This window comes from Penaeus monodon, unplaced genomic scaffold (genome assembly GCF_015228065.2).
Source record: "Penaeus monodon isolate SGIC_2016 unplaced genomic scaffold, NSTDA_Pmon_1 PmonScaffold_5977, whole genome shotgun sequence".
In the NCBI taxonomy this organism is placed as follows: domain Eukaryota; kingdom Metazoa; phylum Arthropoda; class Malacostraca; order Decapoda; family Penaeidae; genus Penaeus; species Penaeus monodon.
Window position 1 is genome coordinate 10,633 of NW_023660970.1, and position 7,174 is coordinate 17,806.

Below are 7,174 nucleotides of genomic sequence, written 5' to 3' on the forward strand. Positions count from 1 at the left end.
CTTTAAAACCTAGAGTCCAAACTTTCGGGTCAATAGCAAATTATTTCGCTGAACCATGCGTGGCGCGGTGTGTAATTTTCAAAAGATAGCTTGTAATCAAAAGGGTTACCCCATCTGCTGTGCATGCCTTTTTTTCGTACAATCCCATTAAAAATAGGACCGTTATTACTAAAACCTCTACTCAAGGGCAAAAAAAAAAAACAAAATTCACGCCGGGCATGATAAAATGACGAAAAAAAAGTGTAATTTAAAAATTTATGCGGGCCCGAAAACCCGTGATCCATTTTCTTTAGTGGAAGGTCGATGGTTGCGGTAAAACAGGGATGGTAATGAAAACCCGTTGCCCCCTAAACCTCTCCTCCGTAACAAAACAAAAGTGCATTAAATTTTTATACATAGGCTTATAAAAAAAAAAGGGAAATTATTAGAGAGCACTTAAAAAAAGGTATCAAAACAGACTAAGTGAGATCTTTGAAAACCCGAAGGTCCCCCGGGAGCCTCGTGATCCTCGTCGTTTTCGTCTCAAATGAATTTGCGTTATAGTGTAGTATGAAACAAAGTATTAAAAACACTTTACAAATGTTCACTTTAGGAGTTTGTGCCCAAAAATTTTTTTTTTTTTCCCGATCTTGCCTTCGGTGTTTGGGTGACTTGGCCGAAAAGCTGCCTCTCGCCACCTGCCCTTGCCCCGTCGAAGCAGCAGGTGAACCCGACCAGTTCGGGCCCCAGCTCCACTTCGAGGTGCCAAGGCATCTGGTTTGGGGGTCGTGGCGGTTTAACATGGTTCCTCTTGGAGCTAAGTAGTAAAATTTTCTTTCCGAATTACCATCAAAATGCCCGTTTGATATTAGGGATATCCCCAAATCAAAAAAAATGACTTTTTTTATATTACCTCAGGAAAATGGGACCCGGCCCCCTTTTTTGTTCGGGCCAGCCTCCCCCCTGCCCGTGGCCCCCCCTTCCCCCCCCCCATCCCCCCGTTCGTCCCCGACCAGATCGAGTTCGCCCGCCTCGAGGATAGGCCAAAGCTCGCGAAGGGTTCAAATGCTCATACGTCGATGTTAAAGAGATTCCAAAAATTTTTTTATTCAAATAAATGTAAAGTGGAAATTTTTTGAAAGAAGTAACAAATAAATAAAGATATAAAAAAAGTATATACTTCCTTAAGTAGTAGCACTGATACCCCTTTAAAATGGAAAGAAAAGAGGAGAAAGTAGTAGGGGTGCTTTCTTTAGGGAGAGGCAGAGGATCAAAATATATAGTTTCAAAAAAACTGGATGAACACTTTTGTTAATGAAAATGATCGCATTTCCTAAAAAAGTCAAAACCTTTGTCGACTGCCCACGTTGCGAAAACTTGCATTTTTAATTTTTTTATTTTTTTATCACTAGTTTCCCCTTTTTCTCTTTATTTAAACCCTTTTTTTTTGACGTTATTGATTCGTAGACCCAAAAAAAGATTGTATATATATACCCATAGCAACAATTAAAGGACAGGGTAGAGGCAAATAGCTAGACACTAAACCTAAAAAACAAAAATTTTCTACCATAGTAAATCAGACTTTCATTCCATAGAAAATGACTGACCGGAAAGAAAGGGGAAAAAAAGTAACTAAAAAGAAAACAAAAAAAACCCAGAGAAAAAAGAATAAATAGAATAAAAAAAAATAAAAAAAAAAAATAAGAGGAAACTTCCCTTTCAAGAGCAATCACACGTAGCTTAAAACAGGCCCAAAGACGAACAAGTTGAAAGATCAGTCACGTCCTGCAATATATTTCTTTACTGCCCATGAAACTTGTATGATTTTTTTGGCCGAATCAATGCCTTATATATCTTAGGGTTTCATTTCCAACGCTTTTTGAAAGGGTTAAAGCAGACTTGGTACCTCCCCTGTATACAGGATTTTACAGTTAGTCTTATAATCGATGCACCCTAGCAATGTAAAATTATAATATAATAATTAAATATAATGGCAGCAGTGAGTCTTATTTACAGTGAAGTGTTTTTATGAATAACAAAAATGGCATAAAACAGTGGGATGGCATTGATGGAAATTATTATTGTAAGAATTTTTTATGTTATATTTTATATATGTGCATACTAATATAATGATATATTATATATGTGGTTGTATGTATATATTATAAATTAAATTAATTAATATACACACTAAAAATATGGTGTGTATATATATGGTTTTTGTGTGCATTTGTGTGTGCGCAACACACAAAGGCAAGAGTGAGCTGCGACAGGTGTACGTGGTATAAGTGTTGTTTTGTAGTATAATTATGTATTCATTTTTATTTTTAAACACAATATATGCATAAAAATATGTGTTTTATCTATTCATACTTCTCTTTTTTTAAATACATATTTTATATGTTGGGTTTTTGGTTTTACCATCTATCCCCAATCTTTATATGCATATATATATAATAAATTATATATATTTTATATATTATATATATATATATAAATATATATTTTATTATATTAAATGTTTTTTGTGTTGGTACACAAAAAAACACAGAAATAAAATCATTCACATACACACAAAACACACACAAACCACACATATGTATGTAAAAGTGACATATTGTATAGAAATATATGTAATATGAGTTTAATAAAAACTATCAAATACACACAAGAAAGCTACTATATATTAAATGGTTTTGAAACTATACAGTGTCTTGATTTTGTGATCGTGAATTACCAGTTTCTTTTCTCCCTTGACATCAGGTGCCTCTCCAGCTTGCGTTTCAATGGTGGAAGGAATAAAAAAGCTGGGTTTTTGTATCGATAATTGATAAAAAAAAACAAGTATAGAGTTAATTTATATGGTAGCAAGGAGCCCCAAAAAATTTATGTACGTACGCAAAAAGTTCAATCCTCAAAAAACTTCTTCGGGTCATCCTCCCCCGACTATTAAAGTGGCCTCACAAAACCGACCGTTGCACCCCACCTCTCAACTGTCTCACCATGAAGATCGTGAGTACCTACGTCCTACTTCAATGTACACACACACTACATAATATATAATATATATATATATATATATATATAATATATATATATATATATATATGTGTGTGTGTGTGTGTGTGTGTGTGGTGTGTGTGTGTGTGTGTGTGGTGTGTATGTGTGTGTGTGCGTGTGTGTGTGTGTATGTGTGTTGTGTGTGAAACATAGCTGTATGTAAATTGCGGAAGTGAACTTAGAACATCTTTTACTCTAGATCCTTGCCCTCGCTGTGTTGGCTGTGGCTGCGGCCGAACAGTTTGCCACTCGTCACCCGCCCATTGCTCGTGCGAAGCAGCCAGGTGAAACCCGACCAGTTTCGGCCCCCACAGCTCCGACTTCGAGGCTGCCAATGGCATCTTTGTTCCAGTTCTCGGGTTCTGAGGGCGTCGCTGGGGTTCTAACATGGTTGGCTTTTGGAGGTAAGTAACAAAATTTGTTTGCATATTTTCTTGCTCGAATTAAACAAAAAAGGAATACTGCAGTTGTGATATTGGGATGCTCGAAATAAAATGTGGCATGATTTTTTTTTTTTCCTTATAGTTATCTCAGGAAGATGGTACCGTAGCCTCTTTCAAGTTCGTGGCCAACGAGAACGGCTACCAGCCCGAGTCGTCCCTCCTGCCCGTGGCCCCCGCCTTCCCCCACCCCATCCCCCAGTTCGTCCTCGACCAGATCGAGTTCGCCCGCCTCGAGGACGAGCGCAAGGCTCGCGAAGGTGCAAAGGCTCAAGAGTAGACAGTTAAAGAGATTGCAACTTTGTTTAAAATTTAAATTGGTTGTTAAAGTTCGATTCTTTGAACGATGTATCTAAATAAATACATGATATAAAATCAAACGTTTATATTCCTGTAAGTAGTAGTAGTAAATGTCCCTTAAAATGGTAAGAACAGAGGAGACTATGAAGTAGGTGTGCAGAGAGGCAGAGAGATTGGACAAACCTTGGCTTCAAGAAATTGGATGAATGCAGCGATTTGATTGATGAAAACTGATCAACATGACGATGTACAGAGCTTCTCTTTTCATCTTTTAGATTTTGCTCTTATCTCTAATCACGGTTTATCTTTACTGTTATCATATTCGTATGACCCATAATCTCTTGTGTATATTCTCTGACATCATACTTTTGGAAAGATAATTTCAAATGTATGTAGAAAGACACATGTAAAGAGGAAAGATACAAACATATATTTATAATATACACATACTTATAAGCACAAACATACTGATAGATAGACATATAGAAAGATATGATAGACACATGTAACCTGTATATCATACGGTAATTTTCTATAACAGTGTGTAATCAGGGGTACATTTATAAAGGAACTGACTCGTGACCTGGAAAGAGGAGAATGTTGTCACGTAAAAAACAAATACCGAAAGGAAAAAAAAAAAAATATAAACCGAATGAAGTGAATCAGAAAAAAAACTAACAGAGAAATCTTCCTTACAAGAGCAATACACATGGCACGCTTAAAACAGACCAAGACTAACAATGCCTGAAATATCAGTCAAGTTTTCCCAGTATTTTTTTTTTTTTCATTGCTCATGAAGAAAGGTATGACCCTTTTGGTCCTGAATCATGATGCCTTGATGTATTTTAGGGATTTCATCTTCCACACACGTTTTGCAGACATATAATGGAATGGCATATGGTACCTTGCCTGTGATATCCCTGGTCAAACATAAAAAGCATTAATAACACTAGGAGGAACGGTATGGTACTTACACTTAGCACGAATAATGACGATGCATTCTTATTAATGATTAAGCTTATATGTGTAATATTTTAAATAATGATAACAGTGATTCTTATTACGATGAGGATGGTTTCATCAATAACAAAAATAGCATAAATTAGTAGAATGGCATTGATGGTAATTATGCAATATACTTACAATGCTGCAGTCGTGGTTATCATCGATTGGTGTTGTGGCAATAACAATAATCACATTGATAATGACATTAGTAGTCTGTAATAACTTCTGATTTATAAGACGTACATTGTATCTATCAATCTCTCTGTCTATATGTATATGTGTATACTATATACAATTCACACTCACATATATTATATATGTATTATGAATATACATCAAGAAATATATATGTATTATATATATATATATATCTATATATATATATATATATATATATTATATAATATAATATATTGTACGTGTAATTAATATGTACACACACCACACACACACACACACACACACACACGCACAACACACACACACACACACACACACACACACACCACACACACACACAACACACACACACAAATATATATATATATATATATATATATACTATATATATATATTATATGTAGTGTGTGCGCGCGCGCTGTGTATATGTGTGTCTATGTCTGTACGTGTTTGTATATATATAAATATATACTACACACACATATACACAAGGGTGTTTATCTATTTATACTTCTCTATATATGCATATATGTGTGTGTGCGTGTGTACGTACACACACACGTACATTATGTATGCATACATACACATTATAAGTTCATCACATCTATCAACATACACACAAAAGGCTAAATTTATGAAACCGATACAGTGTCTTGGTTTAGTGATCGTGAATGTACCATTTTCTTGTCTTCGTCTGACATCAGGTGCCTCGCCAGCTTGCAGTTACAGTGTGCTTGCAATGGACATAAAAAAGCCAGGCTTTCGTTATCTGATAATGAATATATATTGTCGCATACAGTGATAATACAAAAAATCAAGTACAGAGTTATACTTATGTGGTGTCAACAGACCCAAACTTATGTACGTACGCACAAAGTTCAATCCTCAAAAAAACATTCTTCGGGTCACCCTCTCACCCGACTATATAATGTGGCCTCACACACCGACCGTTGCACTCACCTCTCAACTGTCTTACCATGAAGATCGTGAGTACCTACGTCCTACGTCAATGCACACACAGACACACACACACATATATACATACGCGTGTGTGTGTGTGTGTGTGTGTGAAACATAGCTGTATGTAAATGTGCGGAAGTGAACTTAGAACATCTTTTACTCTAGATCCTTGCTCTCGCTGTGTTGGCTGTGGCTGCGGCCGAACAGTTGCCACTCGTCAACCCGCCATTGCCATCGTGCGAAGCAGCCAGGTGAACCCGACCAGTTCGGCGCCCACAGCTCCGACTTCGAGGCTGCCAATGGCATCGTGTTCCAGTTCTCGGGTTTCTGAGGGCGTCGCTGGCGGTTCTAACATGTTGGCTCTTGGAGGTAAGTAACAAAATTTGTTTGCATATTTTCTTGCTCGAATTACACAAAGGAATACTGCAGTTGTGATATTGGGGATGCTCGAAATGAAATGTGGCATGACTTAACGTTTTTTTTTCTTTTAGTTATCCTCAGGAAGATGGTACCGTAGCCTCTTTCAAGTTCGTGGCCAACGAGAACGGCTACCAGCCCGAGTCGTCCCTCCTGCCCGTGGCCCCCGCCTTCCCCCACCCCATCCCCCAGTTCGTCCTCGACCAGATCGAGTTCGCCCGCCTCGAGGACGAGCGCAAGGCTCGCGAAGGTGCAAAGGCTCAAGAGTAGACAGTTAAAGAGATTGCAACTTTGTTTAAATTTAAATTGTTGTTAAAGTTCGATTCTTTGAACGATGTATCTAAATAAATACATGATATAAATCAAACGTTTATATTTCCTGTAAGTAGTAGTAGTAAATGTCCCTTAAAATGGTAAAGAACAGAGGAGACTATGAGTAGGTGTGCAGAGAGGCAGAGAGATTGGACAAACCTTGGCTTCAGAAATTGGATGAATGCAGCGATTTGATTGATGAAAATCTGATCAACATGACGATGTGCAGAGCTTTCTCTAAGTTCTTCGTTTGTTCGTATTCTCTTTAGCATCCTTCAAAGCAGTCTGTTGACTATTACTTTCTTAAGTTCTTGTATTTCATTTTTAGATTTTGCTCTTATCTCTAGTAACGATTTATCTCTTTTACTGTTATCATATTCGTATGACCCATAATCTCTTGTGTAATATTCTATGACATCATACTTTTGCAAAGACAATTCAAAAATGTATGTAGAAAGACACATGTAAAGAGGAAAGAAAACACACATATATGTGTTATATACACATACTTATAAGCACAA

The 7,174-nt window shown here is 36.9% G+C and overlaps 1 pseudogene; it reads left to right on the forward strand.

Annotated features, from left to right (window-relative positions):
* Positions 1-5,941: 5,941 nt before the first annotated feature.
* LOC119571359 lies at positions 5,942-6,703 on the forward strand (annotated as a pseudogene).
* The last annotated feature ends 471 nt before the right edge of the window (positions 6,704-7,174 follow it).